This window comes from Zalophus californianus, chromosome 7, assembly GCF_009762305.2.
Source record: "Zalophus californianus isolate mZalCal1 chromosome 7, mZalCal1.pri.v2, whole genome shotgun sequence".
In the NCBI taxonomy this organism is placed as follows: domain Eukaryota; kingdom Metazoa; phylum Chordata; class Mammalia; order Carnivora; family Otariidae; genus Zalophus; species Zalophus californianus.
This window is the reverse complement of record NC_045601.1, coordinates 102781947-102808965: the sequence shown is the minus strand read 5'-3', so window position 1 is coordinate 102808965 and position 27019 is coordinate 102781947. Positions and strand designations below refer to the sequence as shown.

Here is a 27019-nt window from a genome sequence, read left to right as displayed (position 1 = left end):
GATACAATGAAGGGATGGAAGACGACTTCCAGTAAGTGGTCGCTTTTCTGTTCAGAGAGTTGTTGCTATTTTTCTCTTTATCTCCGTTGAGTTTGTAGGTGTTCAAAATGGTTTGATCCCTATTCAGCTGAATTCCTGAGACCAGATGAAATCCAGGTCTCCTACTCCTCCACCATCTTGCTCCACCCCCCTAAAACTGCTCTTAAAAAAATATGGGGTCCAGTAGGATTTAGTCAGTTATTCATGCAGTACATTAAAAATGCATGCACTTCTGAGTACTCGTACGTTCATTTTTATTGATGCCATTGGGCTTCAGTAGTGTCATTAATGGCTCAAATAATCCAAGACATTGTAGCTTTTACTTCTGACCTAAAGTGAAATGATGTCTTAGAACCTTATACTTCTGAGGTCTAAAAAAGTGGGAAATGGAATTTCAATGGGGGGAAGAAAAAGGGGAAGAAGAATTTATTCAAATGGCAGTGGTTTTATAGTTAAGATGAAATAAAGACATAAATTTTCTTGTTTCATTTTGATGAAAGGTTAACGATTCCTATTTGATGAAAGAAAATATTTGAAACAGTATGGGAGTCATGTTTGAAGTTATTTATTGAGTTCTTGTAGGACATCTTGCTAATGACAGTGTTAGCACCTCATTTCTTGAGCTCTTACTATGTGTCAGATGCTGCACTAAGTACTTGTAGGGTGGGCAGGTAAGGAAGACAAGGCCCAGACTTCACCCTAGTGTAATCAACCTTAGGGTGATAAATTCTGGAGCATTGTCACTTCTATTCAGAGTAAATCAGCTGACAGCTTTTGGGCTGAAGGCAAGATCTGACCTGGCTAGTGATATCTCTCCTACAGCCTTCTGAGGACAGCTGCCCCAGGCCTGTGACCCACAGCAGTGCTCTGACTCCCCACCCACACCCCCGTTCCCCACCACCCCCCACGCTGGCTTGCCTACTCTTAGGCTCTGGCTCACTTGGGCCTGGAGGATCTCTGCTTGTCAGGTAACTGTGTATCCCCTGCAGCCTGGACTAACCAGTGAAGTTATCTGCCATATGAAGGATGGTTATTATACCATCTTCAGTGATGTCTAAACTTTGTCTTGTTAAATAGGGACTATCGGGGCACCTGGGTGGCTCAGACGTTAAGTGTCTGCCTTCAGCTCAGGTCATGATCCCAGGGTCCTGGGATCGAGCCCCGCATCAGGCTCCCTGCTCTGCAGGAAGCCTGCTTCTCCCTCTCCCACTCCCCCTGCTTGTGTTCCCTCTCTCGCTGTATCTCTCTCTCTCAAATAAAAATCTTAAAAAAAAAAAAAAAAGGGACTATCATTCCAGTGTCCTCTTCCTTGGTTACTCTCTCTCAGCAGTAGAGTATTTGTTAGAGTTCTCTTTATATTTTATAGGGTGCTTTATTATTGTAACTTATTTTTTATATTAAACACTTCCTGTTTATTCTTAGAGAGTATGCACGGGAGGGAGGGCAGCAGAGGGAGAGGGAGATGAGAATCTCAAACAGACTTCCTGCTGAGCAGGGAACCCTATGTGGGGCTCAGTCCCACAACCCTGAGATCATGTCCTGAGTGGAAATCAATAGTTGGTTGCTTAACCCGCTGAGACACACAGGCAGCCCTAAACATTTCCTGTTTAAATTGCCGTGTGGTTTTTGTCTATTGTGTGTAGATTGATACAGATGGCCAACAGGAAGCAAATAACATGGGTTAACAAATTATAACAATTCCACAATTTCCCATATTTCTCATCTACCGCATGTTAATATAGAAATATGAATGCCCTTAAATTTGACTTTTCTTTAGAAAAGTTATGAGATTTCACTTCTTCCTAAAATTTCAGTGGAATCAATTTCATATAAACTAAATTCTAATAGAGAATAAATGGATAAAAACTAGATTTCTTACATCTGTTTTTATCTTAGTTATTTTCATGAGTGGAGACTACTTTTATAGAATGAAAAAATCATAGTGGAGGTTCCTTTTAAATAGGCAGTATGAAAAGTTGATAGACAAGTTGGTGTATAGTATAGCTCAAATAGGAAATAATATAACAGCTATTTCCAGTAAGTTAAAAGCTGGGTAATACCTGGTCTCAGAAGCCAAGAACTTATTTCAGTGTAGTAGGAGTGAAATCAGGATGACAGGATATGAAGTTAATTCAGGGGTTCTAGATAATGGGCTGGATTTTTTGTAGTTTGGGCAATGTTGATTTAGAGATGCTTAGTAGACCTATAAGGAGATTTATATAGGCAATAGATATCCAATAAAGGAATTCAACAGAAATGTCATGAATGAAGATTATAATTTGGGGTTCATTGTATACAGACAGTTTAAAGTCATGGAATTGATTGCTAAGTTACTTAGGGAGAGGGTCAAGGTATATAAAAAAAATAAAAATAGCAAGGAACAGAGCTGTGGGAAGCTCTGATTCTTAGACATCAAGCATAAGAGTTAGAACCAGCAAGGAAAAAAAGTGAAAGCATGGACACAAGAGGAGGAAATCAGGAGAGGAAACATCTTCACGAGAAGGAAAACTTAGAGAAGGAAGAAATCAACAATGCTTATGCTATCCAGAGAAAAATATCAGGTCAGAAATAGGAACATTTTTTTCGTTGACATTTTATCACAGAGATAAGATGGTTGCTAAAGAGGAAGGTAAAAGCAAAGGGAGTTTTAAATGGAAAATACTAGAATATTTGTGCAAAGTTGGGAATAATTCAGAAGAGTGGGAGAATGTTGTGACTCAGAAGAGAAAGGGCAGCGCACCTGGGTGGCTGAGTTGTTAAGCATCTGCCTTTGGCTCAGGTTGTGGTCCCTGGGTCCTGGGATGGAGCCCCACATTGGGCTCCCTGCTCAGTGGGAAGCCTGCTTCTCCCTCTCCCACTCCCCCTGCTTGTGTTCCCTCTCACTGTCTCTCTCTGAAATACATAAATAAAATCTTTAAAAAAGGCAGAATTGATGAAGGAAATTGCTGGAAAAAAATGAGAGGAAACCTGAGAAAAAGGGGAAAGCTGGCTGTTTGAGAAGATCAGGGACACTTTATTCTAACATAAGGGAAGGCAGATGTTAAAAGCATAAGAAGGTAAAAGGATATGAGACCTGCCATGTGATGCCTTCTATTATAGAAGGCAAGAGTTTTAGGGGAACATGCTAGAGGAGTTTTATAGAGGAAAAAAAAAAACAACTTGGAAACTGGGAAGCAAAAGAAAGAAGCATGAGTAAGTTTGTGTTAAAATGTGTGCATATTTTTACAATTTTAATTGCCTGAGTGGCAGTGCAGAGTAGGTGACTAGTATGTTTAACAAGATTAGATTTTTTTCAGATGAGTAAAATGTAGAGAGAAGGGAACAATGAAATTAAAGCTATTTTGAAGGGAGGAGTATAATGGATCTAAACTTTGTAAGAGGGAGGGTGAGGACATGTAGAGGTAGGGTCAATAAATGCGCTATCCTTGAAGAACTCAAATAGGAGTGTTCCTTTTGAGTGTACTAAAAAGGATAGAAGTAGCTTTCCAGAAGCTAGATTCTTGAAATTAAAATGTCAGAAGTATGTTTGGTGTTAATAAGATATGGTAATAGTGTAATACATGACTGAACTAAGATGAAAGAAAAGCCCTTAGAAGGTGAGGAGGTCAAGAACTCAAAGGCCAAGCTGTTGGATGTAGTGAAAATCCTAATAAGATACAGAAACAGTATGAATTTGTTCTATCGGGTGGGATTTTGTTTGCTTTTATGGGAAGAAGGTGGAGAATAAATAGGTTTTTCAGGTGAATCTAGAATAGGAAGACCTTCAAGTTCAGGCACTATGAAGTAGGGAAATGACAAGAGATGCACCTCTTACCACTCAATTTTTGTATTGAGACAGCATACCCAGAAGTCTGCTCTAACAGTGCTCTACCCACAGTGGGAACAAATATTGATAGCTTTTTCTTCCCCACTAATTATTTTCTACCAGAGTTTTTCTGGTAGATTAATAAGCGCGCGTGCACGCACACACACACACACACACACACACACACACACACCATATAAATCTTTGAAGAGTCACTTTTATAGCTCCATATAATAGTGATTGCTGTTCTTTGTTGTTAAAGGAACTATGTGTGCAACCTAAAGTAGAATAATTGGGGAGGTTGGGACCTTATTTCTACAACTAGAGTCTTTGGCTAGTTTCCATATTAGAAGGAAATACATCAACTTCTGAACATTTTCCTTAGAGATCAATAAAATAATCGGCAAACACATAGCCATTAAAAGATTGAATTTGCCATGAAAATATAGCATGTTGACAGGCTGGCCTTCAAGTCCCTTGGCTCCAGTCGGCATATCCAAGTCACTAGCACTGCAACTAATAATATGATAAGCTAGGTTAGAGGTGGTGATGGTTGTTTTATCTCTTTCTCTCTGAGCTAAGGGCTGTCCTGGATGGTTTTATTCGTATTGTTTCAAGCTTCTTTCTATATTGCTTGCAGAAACCTTTGTGAAGGGGTGGATAACAATTAGAAGAAAAATTAGTCATCTGTCAGAGTCACTGCTCTTAAATATAATCTTAAATATAAATCTTAAATATAAATATAAATGTAATATAACTACAATATAATCTCTACTGCTAATTTCAGTCTAGCTTTTAGTGATTCCAGAAATTTAGTCTCACTCAGCAACTTTCAACACTTGGTATGATTATAGGAGAACTGGGTGTTGTACGTAAGCAATGAATCCTGGAACACTACCTCAAAAACTAATGATGTAATGTATGGTGATTAACATAACATAAAAAAATAAAGATGCTTTTGCAAATACAGTAAATTCTAAAATTCTAAATTCTAAAACTGCAGGTCTATAAAATACCTGAGTGAGAGAATCTTAATTTTCATCATCTTATAGATGTCCTCTATTCTTCCTGGAGTCACCTCACATATTTTAACCATTCTGTATTGCCCTGTGTCAAATGTTACTAACGTAAAAAGCTCCAAATTAGGTCCATTTGACAGAAGAACCAAGAAGGTGGAGGGAATATGAAACTGCGCTCTATCCAGATGGCTGCATCCATGCCTACTGCACCATTTAGCTCAATCTCTTCCAAATTCCATCTCCTCTCATTGCTACAGGGCTACTTACCTAGTTGTCCATTCAAAATCTGTTCTTGTCTGTCTCAAAGCCTCTTTGACACAATCTCTGAAACAAATGACTTCAACTTTTCTCATACTAAAATGAAAGAAAACAAAACCAAAACTTTCTATTTCGGTATTCTTTCTCAGTGATTATCATCACTTTTAATTATGCTGAAAGGCAAGAACTCTGTTATTTTTTTTTTTTTTTTTTTTTTTTTTTTTTTTTTTTAAAGATTTTATTTATTTATTTGAGAGAGAGAGAGAGAGCATGAGAGAGGGGAGGGTTAGAGGGAGAAGCAGACTCCCTGCCAAGCAGGGAGCCCAATGCGGGACTCGATCCCGGGACTCCAGGATCATGACCTGAGCCGAAGGCAGTCGATTAACCAACTGAGCCACCCAGGCACCCCAAGAACTCTGTTATTTTTAACATCACCTCTGCCTTCTTATATCTAGTCTATCACCAAGTCCCATTAACTGTTACCTCTAGATCTTCTTCATATCTTCCACTCCTCAGTAACTTCATCACAACTCCTATAATTCAAGCTGTCATTTTTGACCTGAAAACTGCAATATCCTCCTAGGATGCCAGAGAACTCACTATCTTGGCTTTTCTAGTTCATTCCCTATAAGGTATCTAATCATTTAAAAAGTAGATCTTATTTTGTCATGCCCTTGACTATAACCCTTCAATTGTTTCCCACAGCCCCTTCGATAAGAATGAATTTCTTCAACATGTCATGCTGAAGTGGCCTCATATAAATGGTCTCTGTCACTTGAACAGCATCTTCCATTAATTCCCCCCCTGCCCCCCCCGCCCAATTTCTATGGAGTCAGCTTAGGTTTATTAAATTCCTACAGCATCCTGCTTATTCCTGTCTTGGGGCTTTTGCTCAGACCATTCTGTCTGCCTGATTCCCTCATTTGTTTTACCTAATTTTTTTCTCCTCTTCATATATCATCTCTGATGTCTCTCTTCCAGGGAAGCTTTCCCCATGACCAACAGGAACATACACATGCAAAGGCTGAATAAAACTCTACTCTCCTGTTTACTGTATAGAAAGTCATGCAGTGAGTTAGTTTAAAATAATCTTATGTGCTTATCTGTTAGAATCTAAGGTTGAAAAGTAATATTTATGTTTCTGAGGATATGAACATGCTTCTTTCACTTTTTTTTCTCACCCGAAGCCCACCAGGGTGACATATAGAACTCAGTGAAAAATTGGACTATATTATCTGCCACATTCTTATTTGCCTTATCTCTAATTCTTAGATTACTCCAACCCGCACTAATTGGCAATTATTTACTCTCATAGATACAATTCTTATTACAATTAATGACCAGTTACTGAGTTCTAGTCAAATGATTAATAGCTGAGAGTATCTGAATGCTACCTGGTTTCCATAAGTAGTATTTTGATCAATAATAAAAATCAGAGACTGGAAGAAGGGAGAGAATAGTTTGAGGTGAGACCCAAAAGCAAAAATGAGCAACTATGTGCAGGGGTGGTACCTAGGCCATTCTATTCAGGGCAGAAATTTTGGATAGGTAAGTATAAAGATATAACTTTGGCAGGGGATAGTTGAGCCAATCTAGGTAAAATATTTCTTGAAAGTCCATCAGTTCTGAATCCATTTTTCCCTAATATTTTGAACATCTTTCTAGACAATTATAATTTGTCTATAGCAAAAGTCTCATATTTGTATTTATCTAAAGGAACAATATCTACAGAGGTCAATATATGCTGCTAAGGTCAGTCTCTGCATAAGGACTGAGTGGGTAACTAGGTAGTGGTATGGTATCCTCTCAGGCAATGAACAGAAATCATGGATGTTGGTACCAAAGATGTTAGAAAAAAGATAACAGGGGAAGTATGAATTTCTCTGGATCCTTCTTGCAGAAGGAAGGGATTTTTGCTCTAAAAATTCTGTGATGGGAACTAAAAACCTGGGGTCTTTAAAGGATTATGTGATATATAATCTGGCACTGAAGCTTGAGTTACAAGTTAATTAAGCATGGCTTTGATGCTGGGCTTATGTTCATGAAATCTCATGTAAAGTCATTAGTACAATGAAAAACCAAGAATAGCTTATTAAATGTTGTTTCATGTGTTAGCAAACATAATACTATAAGCTGGAAACTTTACATTCTGAAACCAGTGGACTATGAATAAATTGTGAATCAAGAGTATACACCTAGGATGCTTAAGAGGGAAATGTGACTCCATTGTTGGCAAAAATTCAGAGGAAACTATTTAACTTAAATACAGACTTGTTTTAAAAATAACATTCCTCTACTGGAGTGGGGGGAGGTGGGAGGGATGGGGTGCCTGGTGATAGACATTGGGGAGGGTATGTGCTATGGTGAGCGCTGCAAATTGTGTAAGACTGTTGAATCACAGACCTATACTTCTGAAACAAATACATTATATGTTAAAGAAAAAAAGAGTAGGAAGGGAAAAATGAAGGGGGAGAAATCGGAGGGGGAGATGAACCATGAAAGAGTATGGACTCTGAGAAACAAACTGAGGGTTCTAGAGGGGAGGGGGGTGGGGGGATGCGTTAGCCTGCTAATGGGTATTAAAGAGGGCATGTACTGAATGGAGCACTGGGTGTTATATGCAAACAATGAATCATGGAACACTCAATCAAATACTAATGATGTGATGTATGGTGATTAACATAACATAATAAAATTTAAAACTAAAAAAATAACATTCCTCTAGATTTAAAAATCTTGTTGGAATTTTGATATTTTAAAAGAACACCTCCACTTTCAGTATTTGACTGTTTTTTTTCCTTCCTGAGAAGAAAAATGTCTGTATTAAAAGTAAGAAATGAAGCATGTGATTGATGTCTGGATTATCTTATTTTGGGAACTATCCTGATACTGTAAGTCTATTTTTGATATTGCTTCTAAGGGTGATTTTCTTCAAGTGTAAATGTTTACTGGCCATTGTATATGGTATATGCCAAGCACCTAGCATGCAGAGTCCAGCAGGTCTAGATGCAAAATGTAACTTTTCTATTAAACCATGAAATACTGGACCTGTCTCTAGGGTCTCTGAATCTTTGTCTCATCATAGAGTATTTCTACCTTCTATGTATGAGATTGAATAAGTATAATGCAGAAGACTTAGGGTATCAACTGGTAAATAGTAGTTGCTTGATAAGTAACTTATTTGTGATTTTACCACAGTAGTTAATATTTATATTTAGAGAACCAGATTGTTACATATGAATCCAATATGTCCCTTTGAGGAAGTAGTTGAGGGGCTGTTTAAAAGGGACAGAAGTATGTGTGCTACTCCAAAGAACATATAGAAGACATTGATTGGTTTTTGGCTGACCAAGATCCATGCGCTCAACTTTCAATGATTTGGCAATACACCCTTCTCTCTCCCTATGTTCAATCCATGAGGTTTGAATACATTTCTTACTGCTATTCCTGGGATATGGATGAAATGAACCACACTTAGCCCTCTTAATATATTGCATCTTCTTTAGCTACAGTGATGGACTTAGGCTGGGCATTTAGCCCAACCTGAGCCATTGAGATGAAATTAAGCTTTTGTTCATGGAGGAAAAACTCTTGCTCTTTCCCACAGAATTTGAAAGTAGAAAGACGGGGTTAGGAGGTATTGTAGTTATCTTGTATCTACCAGAGGTTTTCTGTCTGAGATAAAGTCAGCATGGAGAAGAGTAGAGACTGGAATCAAAGACACTGGGTCCTCATGATCATTATTTGAACCACTGATCAAATCATGTGTTAGTGTTGTCTAGATCATAAGGAATAGATAAAGGAACCAAGGGACAGAACCGAGTTCCTGAGGTCAGAGCATAAGCAAGAATAACATGTTACCCCTCTGCAAGTGGTGCCTTAAGAATTATACCTTGGAGGATTCTCCTGGTGGTGAGCCTAGCTTCTCTTCAATGAGATTATTTTATTTTTTGATGAAAAAAACATATCTCTGACTTATAACCAGAAATTTATATCTTTTGACTCCCTTTACCCCTTTTTCCTACCCTTCAACCTCTGCCTCTGGCAATCAGCAGTCTGCTCTATAATTATGAACTTTTAAGATTTCACATATAACAGATCGTATATTTGTCCAATGATTTTAAAATGAGAGAATGTACTTATTTTTTTAAGTCAGTATTTAGCACACAATATTAGTTTCAAGGATATGAGCTAGTGACTGGACAAACTTATGTTGTGCTAATGCTCACCACAAGTGTCGTTACTTGTCAGCTATCACCGTACAATACCATCGAATATATTCCCTATGTTGTACCTTTTATTACCATAACTTATTCCATAATAGGAAGCCTGTGATTCACACTCCCTTTCACTCATTTTGCCATCCCCTTATTCTCCTCCCCTCTGGCAACCATCTCTGTATTTATGGGTCTATTTCTACTTTTGGTCTGTTTGGTTTGTTTTACTTTTAATAAGTAATTAAAACAGTCGATTAGGAAATAGAATGTTTATGTAGATTTTTCACTCAAAAGGTTTTGCTTATGAATTTTCAAATTATGAATCTCAGATACAAAAGCTTACAGAGCAAAATCATTATCTAGCATCTATAGATGGTTTTAGCAGATATTTGTACATAGTGTCACCTTGAATAGTGGACCTAGATGTGGCCTGCAGAACCTCAACTATTCATAAGTAGATACACTTCTCTGATAAGGTATTAACATCCAACGTAAGAATAGGCTTTAAAAATGCTTTATTATTATTTTTTTAAGGGGAAGGGGTCAAAACCATGGCTGAAAAAGGTGTCAATTCAAAATCATGGGAATAAGAAACAAGACCATACCCTAAGATAAAATAAGATGATTTTTTAAAAACTGATCAATATTTGCTAGCTATTTTTCTTAACCACTTCATTATGATTTTTTTGAGTAGGGAAAGAATTTGGTGATAGAGTAATTTGATTCAAAACTCAATCTCTTCACTAACTTAACTTTTAAAAAGTTTAACACAATTTTCAAAGAAACAATTATTGAATAGCTATGTTAACAAATTTTAAAATTTTGCATTTGAAGCATAATACACAAAGAAAAATATACATAAATGTATTGCTGAATATTTACAACTGAATACATTCCTGCAGTTAACTCTCTTAGGGAGTTTTGGCCATAATCTCTTTCTTAATCTCTCCTTATTCTCCATTCCACTCTCTTTGACTTCTAAAATGCAGATTAGTTTAGACTATTTCTATATTTTATCTAAGTAGAGTCCTATCATACATACTCTTTGTCTGGCTTTTGCTCAACATTGTGACATTCATCCATAATGTTGGACCTTCGACTAACACCATTAAAACCATTAGAAATAGTTTCACTATGAACATCATAGTATGTCTTTTGGTGAACATACATATGAATTTTTGTTGCCTAGGAGAGAAATTTTTGGGTCACAATGAGTTGCTTGAGTCAGTATTTCAAGGCAGTTGTACCAGGAGTGCATGCGCGCTCTAGTTGTTCCAGAATCTCACCAACACTTGGTATTTTCCATGGTTTAAATTTTGGCCATTTTGATGGGCATGTGCTGTACCTTAAGGTTTAATTTGCCTTTTCTTGATGAGTACATCTTTGTTTATTGGTTCTTGGTCATCTTTTGTGAAGTGTAAGTTCAAAGTCTTCTGTAGAGTGACAATATCTTTTGTAATGCTTAATCTGGGAGAGGCTATGTTTGAAATCAGTTTTCATTTTCAAATGGAAGCTCAAAGGTCCTTCAAGTTCACACATGCCTCTATTTACCTCAAAGGGTATAATGTCGGACAAAGAAATTGATTTTTTATTTTTTTCTTCTTGGTACTGAGAGAAGGAATTTGTGTGTTCTGAGGTAAAGATTCTGATTTGAAAATTCGGATTCAAGGAAAAGTTATTCTTTTGAAATTTCTCTTAATATTGATTTAAATATTAAGTCCTCTGAAGTTTTCTAATTTGCCTGAGAATTCTAAAACTACATTACTTTTTCTTTTCCATCCATATAATAATGTGAAGTTCCTCTATTTAAAGTAGCTATCCTGTTAGAGCCAAAGTTGCCAAATGAATAATCATTTCAACAATTTTTAACTTCATTTGCCATTATTTGTTTGTAGTTAATATATTTCGCTGCTCCTATTGATTTTTTTTGTTGCTATGTTTAATCTATTACATTTATTCTCCAACTTAATATTAACAATAAATGTTGCTGACAAGACTTGGATTATCATTCCAGAGATAAGAAAATGGAGGCTTAGAGAAACTACAAATTTACCCCAAGTCACAGACCTGACAAGAGGTAGAGACAGAATTCAAAGATAGCTTTAAGGTACCAAAATCAACGCTTTGAAACTAACCCTTGTTATCCTGTATGACTTACATAGTTTATAGCTTCTCAGATCCTATCAAACCATAAAAACACATAAGCTTTATTTGGGTCTCACTAATTCAACTTTGATCTCTACTTTGCTAGATCTAATAGACATTGTTTTGCTCTCATCTTTTACATCCTAGCAACACTCAGGATTATTGACCATTTTATTTCCTTGAAACACTACCATCCTTTGGTTTCCATGAAACAGCACTCTCTACCTATTGCTCTTTTTCTAGTGACTACTTACCCTCCCTCTATAGGATTTCTTTTTAGACATTCATAGCCCAGATTCCCTTATTATAAGCTTCCCTATCAGCAAGGACTTCTAATTTGGATGTTTGTATCTATCTGGTTGAAAGAATTATAGCCTCACCCTACTCTTAATAATTTCTTTATCCTATTAACATATCTGTATTAAATTTTCCTAATAGAACTGCCCTTGGCTGCCCTTCCTTATCCTTCTGAGGTTCTTATCCAATTTGGGTTACCTTATTCCTTGCTAGGGTCCCAAGCCCTCATTTTTTAAGTGACACATCCTAGGTGTTGGCAAGCACTAGTGGTTCTGGCATCTTAGATTTGACCCCAGAAATTACTACAGTTCAGCTAAAGTATGACTTTTTTCCACAATTGATTTGATTTATGATGAGCATTTGTTTCACTTTTGTCAAATGAGAACTCCTTTATATAAAATAAAATGTTGTGTGCCAGAAGGCAAAAAGTACTCTTGGCAAATGGAAATTTCCCTCTGTGAGCTTGCATCAGCACAAAATATCTTATATTCTGTGAATATTTTTAAAATGGGCTCTTATTTAACTTCTGCAATAAACAAAGAGGTAGAAAAATGGACCAACATGAGCTAGAATAGACTTGGATTATTATAAAGTGAATAAACAAATATCAAATTAGAAATGGTTTTATATACTGAACTGCTTTTTGAGATGCTAGTCATGACATCTATGTTTTTTGTTAGAGACCTTGTTAATGGTTAAATTGTTTATCCTCTTAGCACAAAGAGTAGGAGTACCTGAAAATAGTCTGACTCATTGAAAGTAGTCTCTATTAGAAAGTGAGAACTAGAGGGTCATCTGAATCTACTGTAGCTATATTTAGAAGTAAATAGTGAGGAGAACTCTAGGAAAAGTGGATAATATTAGAATGTTTTGTAATCTGAGGATGTTGTTGGAAATGCTTCCTAACCCCTAAAGTACTCCCAGGGGAATAAGAAGGAAGATGGTGGTTTCTTTCACGAGGGTAAGTATCTGAAGCAAATCTGAAAGGACATCCTGGAACTAATGCATAATCCCTAGAGGTGAATCTGCGTACAAATTAAGAATGGTTGGATAAGTATATATTCCCTGTAAATACGGACACCTTCACCTGCACTGGTGCCTGCTATAGACTAAATATTTGTACCCCCTCCCCCGCCACACTGAGATTGATATGTTGACATTTAATCCCCAATGTGATGGTATTGAAGTATTTGGGAGGTGATTAGGTCATGAGGGTGGAGCCCTCAAGAATGGAATTAGTTGATGAAAATGACCCCAGCAAGCTCCCTCATCCCTTTCTGCCATGTGAGGATGTAGTGAGAAGACAGCCATCTATGAACCAGGAAGCAGACCCTCACCAAACCCAGAATCTGCTAGCACATTGATCTTGAACTCCGCCAGCCTCCAGGTTTGTGAGAAAGGACATTCTGTCTACAGAATTAATAGCAGCCTGAATGGACTAAAGTAGAACCTCTCCCCATGTGCTTCTCCATGTGCCTTAAATCCTTTGCTTAATATGTAGGGCAAATTCTAACTTCTATATACTGGGCAGGAATCAGCCAGACCAGCCTCTACTTCATGCCAGTATTCTTCCTCAGGCTATCACTGGGGTGACTATGTTTTCCTTGGCCAGTCATGGTTTATGCTGGAGCTCCTCTATGCCCTGCCCAATTTAGCAATTGCCCTACATTTCTTTTCGCTTTAAAAAAAATTGAGATATATTTGAAATAACATAGTTTTAGGTGTACAACAAAATATTTGTATACATTGTGAAATGATCACAATAAATCTAGTTACCATCCATCCCCACAGGTAAAAATTTTTCTTTTGAGGTCTTTTAAGAGTCACCATTTGCAACTTACAAATATGATACAGTATCAACTATAGTCACCATGCTATATATTACATCCCCATGACTTACTTTATAACTGGAAATTTGTACCTTGGGTTCCAACCCTTTACCCATTTTTATCAACCCCAAACCTCTTCCCCTCTGGCAACTGCCAATATGTTCTCTAAATCCATGAGCTTGGTTTCGTTTTTTATTTTTTAGATTTCATATATAAGTGAGGTCATGAAGTATTTGTCTTTCTGACTTATTCATCTTCATTTTAGAGTACTAATTAAAATACATTGGGGTGGGTTTTATAGGCTTCTACTTTAATCTGTCATTTCTGCCATGGTCTCAGCTAGTAATACAGGCAGCAAAGTTAGTGGTTTGACACCTGCTTAAATCTGAAAATAGCAGTATCCCATTTTTCTTACTGATTCTTCACAGACCACTTAAGACCTACTCAACACTTTTTTTAAGGGCAGCATTCAAAGTGTCTGCTGATAAAGGTAAGTGCTTTTTGGATATTAGCAATTGAAGACTACTAGTTCTTCCTGCTCTTAGGTTGTATTAGCCAAGTATTTAAACTGCTATCCTTTGCTGTTCACTGGGTATTCCAACCAGTTATGTCATTGCCCTTGCTACTGAAAAGTAAAAAGCCACTAGAAGCCAGTTGGTGGGGGTGAGTGAAAATTACATGTGTACGTGTATACACATGTATGAGCAGGAAATAGCTGAGTAGTTCAATCATCAGTGTGTATTATATAGCCCAAACTTTCTTTTTAAAATGGTATTACCATTTTGGATATAGTACAAATCTAATTGGTTGTTTGATAACACTAGTTTGTTCTGCAGTTAAAAACTGACAGCAATGACTTAATAGGAGTAAATATATAATGAAGTCAAATACTGAATTTGTTTTCAAGAAAATAGATATGCTTACCTTGCACAAAAGGTAGTCAGCATTCACTATCTTCTATGAGTACCATAACATTTCTTATCTTATGAAAACACAAAGACACTAATCTGATGATAAAGAATCAGAATCTACCTCAAAACTTAGGAGTTATTTTAAGGACATTGTGTTCAAAGACAACAATATTACATGTACAGCAGCAAAACATGCTTTTTTTATACCACTTTTGAAACATTTTTCACTTAATCAAATGAATGATTTAAACTAATTTTTCTGAGTTTTAATATAAATTTGCTTTGTAGAAAAAATAAAACAATAGCCATTAATATATTACCCAGTTAGCTGAAAAATAACTTCACAAATAGGGAAATGTTGTCCGTTCTAAATCAGTCATCAGATGCTCTATCAGTTAATTCCAAAAAGGCAGCTATTTAACTTTAGATATTCCAATTAGCAATTACAGAGACCTCATCATAAATGCCATCATAAATAAGTAGTTCAAAATTGGTAGGGTTTTTTAAACAATATGAATACAAATTTTGTTTTGGCATAATTCTGTGGTCAAAATTGTTTTCTAACTAAAACCCAGGGAACAGAGATACTTCATTTATGTTCATATACAATTCATAACTTAAAAACTGTAATATCCTACCAATAGAAATTAAAATAGTTCTCAAGATTAAAAATATTAGATATAAACATAATAACTAAACTACAAAGCATTTTTGTGAAGGTTAATGTTGAAAACAAAATTTGCCTAAGGATTCTGCCCCCCCCATCAAATGGGTTTTAGAAATGCATGGGCCTTTGTACTGTTACTTTCAAGATCAACCTAGGTGTACAGCAAAGATTTTAAATTTGAGTCCACTATTTTATTGTATTTTCAAAATCAATTTTTATAAAATTCTAATCAAAATATTAATAGGGCCAGAAAAAATAATCCTATGAGGCTTATAGCTAATTGATTAAAAACAATGCTTGCAAGCAGCAAGGCATACAATTTTAATCCAGAAAAGCAGGTTAAATTGAACAAACTAAACAGTGAAAGTTCAAATAATACACTAGAATTAATTTTGGTAATGTATTTTGAAACATCTTGAATTGTAGAATTATTTAGGATTACTATTTTTAATTGGATACATTCATATTCCCCTAATAGAACACAATTGAGAACATCTAAATATCACATCTGTGTGTGTGTGTGCACACATAAAATACTACTCAGCCATAAAAAAATCTTGCCTTTGTGACAACATGGATGGAACTTCAGTACTGTGCTAAGTTGGAGAAAGACATATGTACAGCATGATTTCACTTATATGTGGAATCTAAAAAGTAACAAGAGAATCTAAACTCACAGAACAGATTAGTGGTTGCTAGAGGGGAGTAGAGTTTGGGGGTAAACTGGATGAACAGGATTAAGTACAAACTTCCAATTATAAAACAAGGCATGGGGATCTAATATACAGCATGGGGAATATTCATAATTTTGTAAGGTGACAAATAGCAACTAGTCTTATTGTGGTGACCATTTGGCAATATATACAAATGTCAATTCGTTATGTTATACACCTGAGACTAATGTGTCAGTTATACCTCAAATAAAACAACCTACAACCTATTTGACTTTTTCCTTTGAAATGAAACAGGAATGGACGATACATATTTTTGTGTCTCTAAACCTATACATGACTGAGAAGAAGTGCTTAGACTTTCTGCTCTTATAAATGGGTAGATACTGGGTAGGGTTGGAAAAGACTTTAATATTAATATTTTGATGACAACATGGGGCACACTTTTTAAACTATCTGCATCCCTTTTACAGATTCTTCCCATATAATTTGACATGTAAAAATTGTTTCATTTTAGTAGCAGAGTATCAACACACACACACACACCCACACACCCACCCACACACCCACCCACCGACCCCTAGAAGGGAATTTAGAGTTGACAGTAAGTGGCAGAAATGGAAAGACAATGGTATCTAATTTCAGTTAAGTCTATTTAATTGCCATATGCCACACAGGTTAGACCCTATAAGTAAACACAGTGGTCATATGATTTGAGAAACACTAAGATTTTTTTAATAACCTGATCACACATGTCTTTATTCTCTCCAAACCTAATATCACCAAATTAATCTTATAAGGAATTAAAATTTTTACTATAATGTGATCTATAAGTTGCTTTACAGAAAGACACTAACACACAACATGGTTGGTAGGGATTCTGGGAAATATTTCCCAGGCCCCCAAGCAGTTGTGAAAAGGCGAGAGCATAGATGGTTGAAAATATGAGTTGCCCATAGATAATTGCTACAGAAACTTTCATATTTTTTTAAAAAAATCACATCAAATACTGTGTTATTCACAGATGCACACACTCATTTTTAGGAAAACTCATCATGAAATGGAAAACACAATTTCAAGAGAATAGTTATCCATGAGGAGGGAGGGAGGCTTTGACTTCATATTTCTCTAGAAATCCTAAGCTGTGAAGCAAATGTGTGAAAATGTTAACATTTGTATAATTCAGATGGTAGCTGAAAGTTTCTTTCAAAACTTTTCTCAGTCCTAAAGATGCTTGTTGGGCGGGGGGGTGTTTCTCCAACCACACATGATTGTTACAGTGATATAGTCTTGGCAGTCTACACTATAGAAACCTTCACAACACAGGAATGGATCATATTCTTATTTTAGATCCTTGTGGCAAATACCTTCACTAAATGTCTTTGGAAAATGTTTATGACTGTAGTTGTACAACATAGTTGAGCTTATCTTAATACTTAAAGGATAAATGGTTTTATGAATTTTTATGTCCATTATGATACCTGGTCCTAACAACACTGTAAGGTAAAAAGGGAGTCATTATTATCTCTTGTTAAAGACTAGCAACCAAGTTTCCTCCTCCCTGGTCACCCTATGTGCACATTATCACACAGCTAGTATATAGTAGAACAAGTGTTAACATTCAGGTTTTCTAACTTCCAGTGATTTAACACATTTTTAGAACATTTTGCACCCCCCCTCATTGGATGTCTTCCAATGTTGTAACTCTTATCAAACTACCATTTTTTTTATTTTTTAGTAAGAGTATACTCCTATAGTAGAGTTTAGTTATGATATCATTATAATGAGATTCCTATATTAGAAGGGCTTCCAGATGAAGAGGAAGAATCTCAAGTAGACTCATGCTGAGTGAGGAGCTCAATGCAGGGTTTCATCTCATGACCCTGAGATCATGACCTGAAGGAAATCGAGTTGTATGCTCAATGGACTGAGCCACCCATGTGCCCTCCTTGACTTTTTCTTTTATAGCATAGAGAAAGGCAATCTTATATTTCTCTTAAATTTACCTTCTATGTAATTTTTTTAATGTGTATATATTTAAGATATACAACTTGACTTGATATACACACAGTAAAATAACTACAGGCAAGCTAATTAATATACCAATCATATAATTACCATTTTTGTGTATGTCTGTGATGAGAGCACCTGAAGTCTACTCTTACCAAATTTCCAGTGTTTAATACAGTATTTCTAACTTTAGTCATCAAGCTGTACATTAGGTCTTTAGACTTATTCTATATAACTGCCACTTTGAACATTTGACCAACATATCTTCATTCCTCTACCTCCCCACCCCTGGTACTCATTGTTCTGTTTCTACGTATTTGACTCTTTCAGATCCCACCTATAAATGTTATTATGCAGTTATTCCTTTCTGTGTCTGATTTATTTCACTTAGCATAATGCTCTCCAGGTTCATCCATGTTGTTGCAAATTTGTCCATCTGCAGTAGATATGTGAAGATGTCAAAATTTTCAGTTTTGTTAATGCTCTACTTTGCCCCAAGTTGCCTACATATATTTCTCCATCTCTTTCAAAATGTCTAACTTCCTTTAGTTTTTGTTGTTATTGATATGTCATTAATATATCTCCTGGTTCTTATGCCAAGAGATAGGTCATGGGGAAATCTTCCATGAGAGAAAAAAAAAATTGAAACAAGGCTAACTTTCTTATGCTAACTGGCTCTAAAAGAGTAAAAGGAGGACTGACTTATGGACTGTGGCTGTATTAGCTAGAGGAAAAGCATTTAAAGACCATGAATAACACTGTGATAATATAGGAAGAAATGCAAAATCAATGCATTTGTTTTGTTAGTGGTCTCTATTACTGCTTATTCTTGCAGCAAACATAACTAGAACTTGCTTTCAACTAGGCAGTTTCCTTAGTTACATAATCCATAGAAACAATGCTTGATTTGTCTAGCAAACAAAAATTATTTCTAATAAACTTAAGACCACAAATGCTGTTTCTAACCTTAATGTACTAGGCCTCTCTTCTAGTGAAAAATCAGTCAACTCTTTGTCAAGTAATTCCTACTTATACAAAAAGCTATACTTTTCAAAAAAACAGAACGAAACTAGCTTCTATTCCTCACCTTTTTTACCTCATTCTCTGACCCACCTAGGTAACCATCATATTTGTTTATCTTCTAAGTTTTCTTTATTACATACATGACACCCAAGAAACTTATAGAAACATCAATGATTTATTTTTTTGAAGACTTCAAAGACTTCATATAATTTTTCATTAATATATTTTCACATAGCTCATATAGGTATATGTATACTTTTCATAAATATTTTTAGAGTTGGTATGCCTTATCAAGGAATTTGGCCTTCATAAATCAAAGTCTTCCAAAGGATAGAAATCATAATTAGATACTAGAAAAAAACTATTTTTTCTATGTCTAATGTAGAGCTTAACTTTAAAGAATATAAGTTGTAGGGTAGGAACTTTGATACCCTTTTTGTGATGATATTTTAAAGGATCTAAAAATATAGTAGGAACTAAAAAAATGTTTCCTTGATATGTCCGTGTTCTTTGGTGATCCTCTTCTCCCTGCTTGAGACTATGCTTTTATTGGTGGGGAAGGAGAGCTTCTATCTTAATCTTGGCATCTCTCCCTTACTATGCCCTGAGAACTTTTTTTAAATTTTTAATTAGTGATTTAAATGAAGCCAGATGGGGCACTTTTGACGCTTACATTCTATTATATAGTGATGATCTCAGAGGTGGCATTTGGAATTAAGATTGACAGGTAGATGATCAATGGTCAGAATGACAACCATATCTACGAAGAAACAGGGAAGGAGGCCTGTACATAGGGGAGGGGAAGGAGCTGACACTGCAGAGAAGAATAAAGATGAAAGAGACCATGTGGCCCTATCCATCCAGCAGAACCTACTTTACCTTGGTACTAGCTGCTTGGGAAACAATAAACCTAACAGTTATGACTTATGTCTTCTGAGAGCTTAAGTTCACAGTGAGATGGGCACAATAGGTACATAATGAATATGTATACTCATATAGTAAATATGTAATAGAAATTCTCTGAGGAGCCAAGAAAGCAAAAACACTTGAAGTGTAACAAGGGGAAATATTTCAGATGGGAGGAAGTTGGGAAGGATAGAACTCTTCTGAAAAAGTGCCCTTTAAAGCTAATAGAAGGGCTTAGAGAAGAACATGAACTCTGACTGCCACAGGTCTCCTGAGGGCTGTCCAGGCTCTGGTTCAGCTCCTTCACAGGGTCCAGGTGTATTCCCTGCCATTGTGTTTTGGGAGTTGCTTCTGTTACTTGAGACCAAAGAACTTTAACTAATACAAATTTGAAAGTTGAGTTGATATGGAGATGAGTCTTTATGTGATAATAAGCATAAGATGTTCATCATCAACAGATGAATGGTTAAAGAAGATGTGGTATATATATACACAATGGAATATTATGCAGCCATCAAAAAAAACAAGATCTTGCCATTTGTGATGACATGGATGGAACTGGAGGGTATTGTGCTAAGCAAAATAAGTCAGAGAAAGACATGTATCATTTGATCTCACTGATATGAGGAATTCTTAATCCCAGGAAACAAACTGAGGGTTGCTGGAGTGGTGGGAAGGTTGGGGTGGCTGGGTGATGGACACTGAGGGGGGTATGTGCTAAGGGGAGCACTGTGAATTGTGTAAGACTGTTGAATCACAGACCTATACCTCTGAAACAAATAACACAGTATATGTTAAAAAAAGGAAGGGAAAAATGAAAGGGGAAATCGGGGGGGAGAAGAACCATGAGAGACTATGGACTCTGAGAAACTGAGGGTTCGGGAGGGGGTGGGGGGAGAGGTTAGCCTGGTGATGGGTATTAAAAGAGGGCACGTATTGAACGGAGCATTGGGTGTTATACGCAAATAATGAATCATGGAACACTACATCAAAAACTAATGATGTAATGTATGGTGATTAATATAACATAATAAAATAAAATTTAAAAGATGCATTGTTTTGGTCTTTGATCTTGAAATTGACACAGTTATGTTAATAAATTTAAACAAAAAACTTAATATGCTTATATTTTAATAGCCTTATTTCCTTAAAAATAATCTGAAATGTTGATTTTTGCAGTCAGTTATAAACTTGTAGAATTTCTGGAAGCAGAAAAACCTTAGGGAGGTTGTCTCAATTTAAAGATATAAAAGCAGAAAAAGATCCAGGCATGAGGTCAGACTGTAGAACTAACGTACAGCATAAGCAGGATTAAGCATAGAAGTCTGACTGCCATTTTAAAGCTTTCTTCAAAAGTACTGGTCAAGTCACTTTCTAGAAACATAGATGTGCCTAAAATACTAATGACTCCTTGATCATATTCTAGCTTTTGACAGAAGAACAAATGATCCGCAAATGAACATCTACAACAAAAAATGGTGGGGGGATCTGTTGGCAGATTGATGGAATCTAATTTTGATTTCAATTTTTCTCTATTAGTACTACTATTTAGAGTCAGTTCATGCAGGACTGGGAATGCCAGCAATCATTATCTAGACCAATTTTAAATGTGTGTACCTAGCAGCAGTGTACTTACGACACCACAATGCACTAAAATACATCATGGATTCCCCCAGGGCCAGCTGATGGTAAAAACTGATTACATCATTCTTTGGCAGTAAAAGCTGAAGGACCTTGATCACTGCAGCAATGCCCAGTGCCAAGACATGGACCAACAACTCACTGGCCTCTTTCAATCTCTTCTAAAGGTATAACACAAGAAAACTGCAAGTCCAGTTAAAATGGTTAAACACTGTGTTTCTAGAGAATATAATATTCATCATTATTGGGGGAAAAACCCTCAATATGCCAATTAGCAAATACTTAGAATTAATTAAAAGATTTAAGCAAATATTGTTTAAAAAACACATTCAAACAGGAAAACCTGTTTTGAATATTAGTGTTTACGATAGGTGAAGATTTCTCATTTTTTTTTCTCCTAAGTTTCTAAATCTGGAAGCTTTTCAACCAGCTGACTATCAATTTACTACTGACTTGACTAGTAGTAGGGATCAGAAGGATCCTTAGACACCTAAATCAGAGCAAGTTGAGGCCAGAAGTTAGAAGTAAACACAGGACTCGTTTTCTCTGGGCATAAAACTACTTCTCAGCTCCATATGTATCAAAACACTCATTTTAGTAATATTTAGATTTGTGACCCCAGATTAGTGCTCTCTAATTTGAGGTGTTCAACTCCTAATCCTAGGGCTGCACGGCAGATAAAATTGAGTAGAACTTTCCTGTTGTGACTTGGTCTTGTCTCTGTCAAACTTAATAACCTGTTTCTTTCAAGTTGCGAAATAATATACATAACCACAGAGACCTCAGGTAGAACAAAGTCTAACAACCTTTTATAGTCTGTGCTGTCTCTTTATGCAGAATGCATATGAATTTTTATACATCTGCAAAATGGTCTTTCAAGCTTCTCATTTCCACATAAAGCAGAATACTAGAAGATTAAAATAATTATTCTTTTAAAATATATGTGGTTCAAGGGTCTTGGAAGCATCCATCACTTGCCTGACAATGTCAAAATACTTTGTTTCTTGTTAGCTGTCCTAAGAATTCTGAATCACAGGAGTGAAGACCAGCAATCTGTGTTCATCTTCTAATTGAATTTTAAGAGCTCTTTATATATTTTGGATAACAATCCTCAATCAGATGTCTCTTAGTAATATTTTCTCCCAGTTTGTGGCTTGTTTTCCTATTTTTATATTGTCTTTCACCTAAAAAAAAGTTCTTAATTTTAATGGTCTAGTTTATCAATTATTTTATAGATCATATCTTTGATACTATGTCTGTAAAGGAATCACCATACCCAAGATCATCTAGTTTTCACCTATGTTTTTTTCTAGTTTACTAGTTTCTGTATCCTCTGTAATTAGGGATGAGCCACAGTTTCTACAAACAAGCTATTCCAATATGACAAATGGACTCTAACTAGTTCTTCCACTATCATCAGTTTGTAGTTACTACCTGGATTGCTCTGTTGACATAGCTTCTGAAGCCAAGACTGGTGCTGGTGATACGGAGATGGAAGTAGAAAGTGGTAGTATGCTTTGCTTGCACTTGCTGTTCCTATGTTAGATATGACTTTTTCATTGGCTTGGAGTAGACTATTAGAGCAGCTGGTGATTTCTGCCTTGATAGGTTCTAGCCTTTTCCATTTCTGCTGTTCAGACAATGGGTGTACTTTAATTGCATCCATCAACACAGTTGAGACAGTAGCAGTTCCTTGTAGGAACATTTACATTGTAAAATGTAGGAAAATACTTAGGATTAGATGGTGGAAAGATTTGAAATTTCATTGGAGAGAGATTGTATGCTCCATGTATTAGACTTTCATGGGGTCTCTGTAAGAGTAGTTTTGAGTTCTTCATGAGTGTTCAAAACATCCTTTATAAATTTTGTCTAGAAGTAATAGCTACTGAGTGAGACTACCCTAAAAGATATCTGGGTATGGGCTGAAGATCAGTCACATGAGAAAAAAGATAAATGGAAGAAAGCTTTTGATAGGTCTGTTAAACACAGAGTAAAATACTAGCCTGTTAATTTTGGGATTGGTGGTTTTTAATGTACTTGTAAGAGAAGGATTTGTAAGTATTTTGCTTTTTGGTATCTGAAATGTCCAATAAACAGACAAAAATGGTTTATTTATAGATCTTTATTATAAAGGAAAACAAATGATTCAGAGAACTGATATAAAAAAATTCTGAAATAAGAGTGATGTGAATCAAGAGAGGAAGATGAGATAATCACCAGAGGTTGTGATATTCAAATACTAACACTCCCTTCATATACACATTTTGAGTTTCCTAAGAAACTTGTCCAAACCTGTCCAAACATAACTCTCCCAAAGCCACATATAAAATGACAAAGTCATTTCTTGTTTCTATTATTGATCTGTTCTGCACAGTCATTTGGACAGAACACTGTACCTTCTTTGCTGATTCCACATCCAGGCTTCTACACTTTTACATCATGCCATCCTTCTTGGGATCCAGAGTTATAGCTCTCTTGGTTTCTAATAGTCACTTCCTAGAGGCAAATCATTTCCAGAAACCTGGCTCTACTTCATTTCCCATCTTTCCTACTTTCTAGCACTCCTTCCTTCTCAGTGGAAGATGCAGGGTATTTGTTTTAGGAAAGAGACACAATTTTGCCTTACATCTTTTTCCTGAGAATCAAGGTATCCTCTTCAAACCTACCTTTCCAAGGGAGACGACGTTTATGTTTCCAAAGTACATTTATATCCCTGCCTATGCTGTGATAGATCTGGCCCTTTAATTGATAAGAAAATGTTGCCCATGGAAGGAACACACCAAAAACAGTTAATATTTCATATCATTTTCTATCCCAAGTTATAAAGTGTTTTAAAAGTCCCTTAAATATATCACTTTAACAAGGAAAACTTAGCAATTATGTAAATGCTGTTGGGAAATATGGGAACAACTTTCTGTCCTTGATACTAGTACTGAGAATTAAAATATTATCAGAATACATTCTTAGAAAATGATTCTACATTTAAAAAAAACTTCATAATCATCTAATACTTTGAAATCTATCATTCTAGAAGCATTGCATAATTTCAAAAGCAATTACCTGAGGCAAAATTTGGAGGTAATGAGAATTTGATCTTTATGATCATTGCTCACCCTCTTTCCTTCAGAGAGGCCTCTTCGTCTTCATTCCTAAGTCACACTATCCTGTGTCTCTGAGGGCTTACCCTGTGTTTTATACTCCACTTATATTGTGTCTGTGGTCTCACCTAAGTGTTCTAATGAAGTTTTCAAATGCTACCACTCTCAGGTATTAACACCTTTATGAGGTGTTTGACAAAATTTTGAGATTCAATGAAATCACCATAAAATAGAGGACAGATGTGAGATATCTTTAGACTGCATGAAATAGCTTAGCATGAATTTCTGTGATGGGGAATAGTTGAACTCTTAAAACAAGAAGAGCTCTGATTCTAAAACTTATAATACTATGTAGGTAAGGATGACAATTGTTAACTCCTCCTGAATGATTAAAAAAATTCAGTTTCAAATACAGCTATTTGTGATGAAAATGATAACACATGTTATCAGTTTATTAGCATTCACATGACAGTGAAAATGGATTTTGGCCGGAAGTTAATCTAAGTGAAGAACCTCAAATTTTAAACCTACTTGGATGTTAATATAGACTTAAATCCACAAAGTTATAACCATTTATACAGTTGGAACTAAACACATTAACTGGCAGTTCTCACTATTAACTAATATTTAGTGGCCTAAAAGTAGTAACTGTTACCTTCACATAATATAGATCTTTAGATAGTTTTTCACTGCTACGTGTAATAAGAAAGATAGCAATTGTAGCTTTTTTATTTTTTGGAAAAAGTAGCTTTTAAATTACCTTTGTTTTATGGTGAAATATCTTTTCATTAAACTTGTAAATCACCATTTCACGATATTAAAATTAATGAAACTTGAATTCCATAAGACTTATTTATCTCAAATTCTTACCTTGAGAAATCAGTTGCATTATATAGCTTCATTGTCTGTTTATCAAGAATTACCACAATGGGATTTCTTTGGAGAGCATGAATAAACCAAATACCAACTATAAATTATAACACTATATACACATTTCATGGCCTTCTTGTTTTGATATGGAAGGCACCTTGCATTAGGTTGGCAGATATCTTTTGAATGGATCCTAAAACTGCACCCCAAAATTCATGAAACTGCAATAAAAAAAATCACCCAAAACCTTGACCTTAATTAATAAATTCCCTCAGGAAGAAATATTTTAAACTTTGAAAGTCACTAAATATGTACTACCATTTCAATCTCATTTTCATTTTTGATTAGGAAGAAACCCATAGAATTCCCTAAACCTAGGCATTTGTTCAAAAAACATATGTATTGAAACATAATTGTTAAATGAATTGTTAAATTTAATATTTAAAGGGGGAGTTAGTAAATTTAAGCAGAACCTAAAGAACACTCTGCCTACTCCTGTTACTTTAACCTCAGTCCCTCTCTTGCTATAACCTCCTACTTAGAAGGGTGTTCTGTGAAAACATGAGTCCTTTTAAACTACATAAATTAAGGAAGTTTCAAGGATGGAAGTCTGATGTCTGGTTACTAAGTGAGCACTGTCAATTTTATAGCTTTAAAAGTTATATTTAGGTATAAATGGGTGAACTATTAAGAATCTTTAGCCTGCTTTTAAAAACTTTATACACAAAAATGGGCATATACTAGTTATGCTGTAAAATATAGAGGTAGCCAAGGAACTAGGTGACTAACATTATTTAAAACAACAAAACAAAAAACACTTAGGGCCTATTAAACCTTGAGATTGCTCTCCTTCAGAAGCCAGCCTAAGCTCCAACCACCACCGCCATCATCTTCAAACTTCAGAGTGCCCAGAGAATGGAACCAGCAACCAGGAGTTGGCATAGACTGAAGACCCAGTTGGGATGGGAGTGGCACTGGAGATTGTGCCCTGTGTAAGAGCTGCAGGATCCTAAGTGTCCGAGACTGAACTTCCAACCATCTCAGAGGGCTGAGGATTCTCTGATTCTCTCAGAGAATCAGATGGAGTTTGATGTAATAAAAACTAAAATATAATACTTTCTACACATGTGAGCACTTTGAATATTCAAATCCTTATTTAAATATCTAAGTTGATTCAGATATAGAAATAGACAAGATAGGGATGGTAGATATCTGTCAATTTGGGTATAAATTAGATCTAGATATATTCGCTAATCTCCTATGCCTAAGTGTCTTTAAAGGTCAGTCTTTAAAATGAAAGGAATGGCATATATGCCATATAAGTCTTTTTTTTTTTTTTTTTTTAAGATTTTATTTATTTATTTGACAGAGAGTGAGAGCAGGAACACAGCAGGGGGAGTGGGAGAGGGAGAAGCAGGCTTCCTGTGGAGCAGGGAGCCAGGTGTGGGATTCAATCCCAGGACCCTGGGATCATGACCTGAGCCGAAAGCAGACGCTTAACGACTGAGCCACCCAGGCACCCTAAGTCTTAATATTACCTATTAATGTGCACTTAATAAGCTGCTCTAGAGGCCCTGAAATTATAAAATTTAAGTGGTTGTGATTGCCCCATA

At 35.8% G+C, this 27019-nt stretch overlaps 1 long non-coding RNA gene across 1 annotated transcript in view; it reads left to right on the top strand.

Annotated features, from left to right (window-relative positions):
* Positions 1–26454, top strand: part of LOC113926270 — a 44497-nt gene extending 18043 nt beyond the window's left edge. Inside the window, exons 2-3 of the long non-coding RNA XR_003521258.2 lie at positions 21474–21605; positions 26262–26454. This is a non-coding gene — a long non-coding RNA (uncharacterized LOC113926270). The remainder of the gene's footprint in view (positions 1–21473; positions 21606–26261) is intronic.
* The last annotated feature ends 565 nt before the right edge of the window (positions 26455–27019 follow it).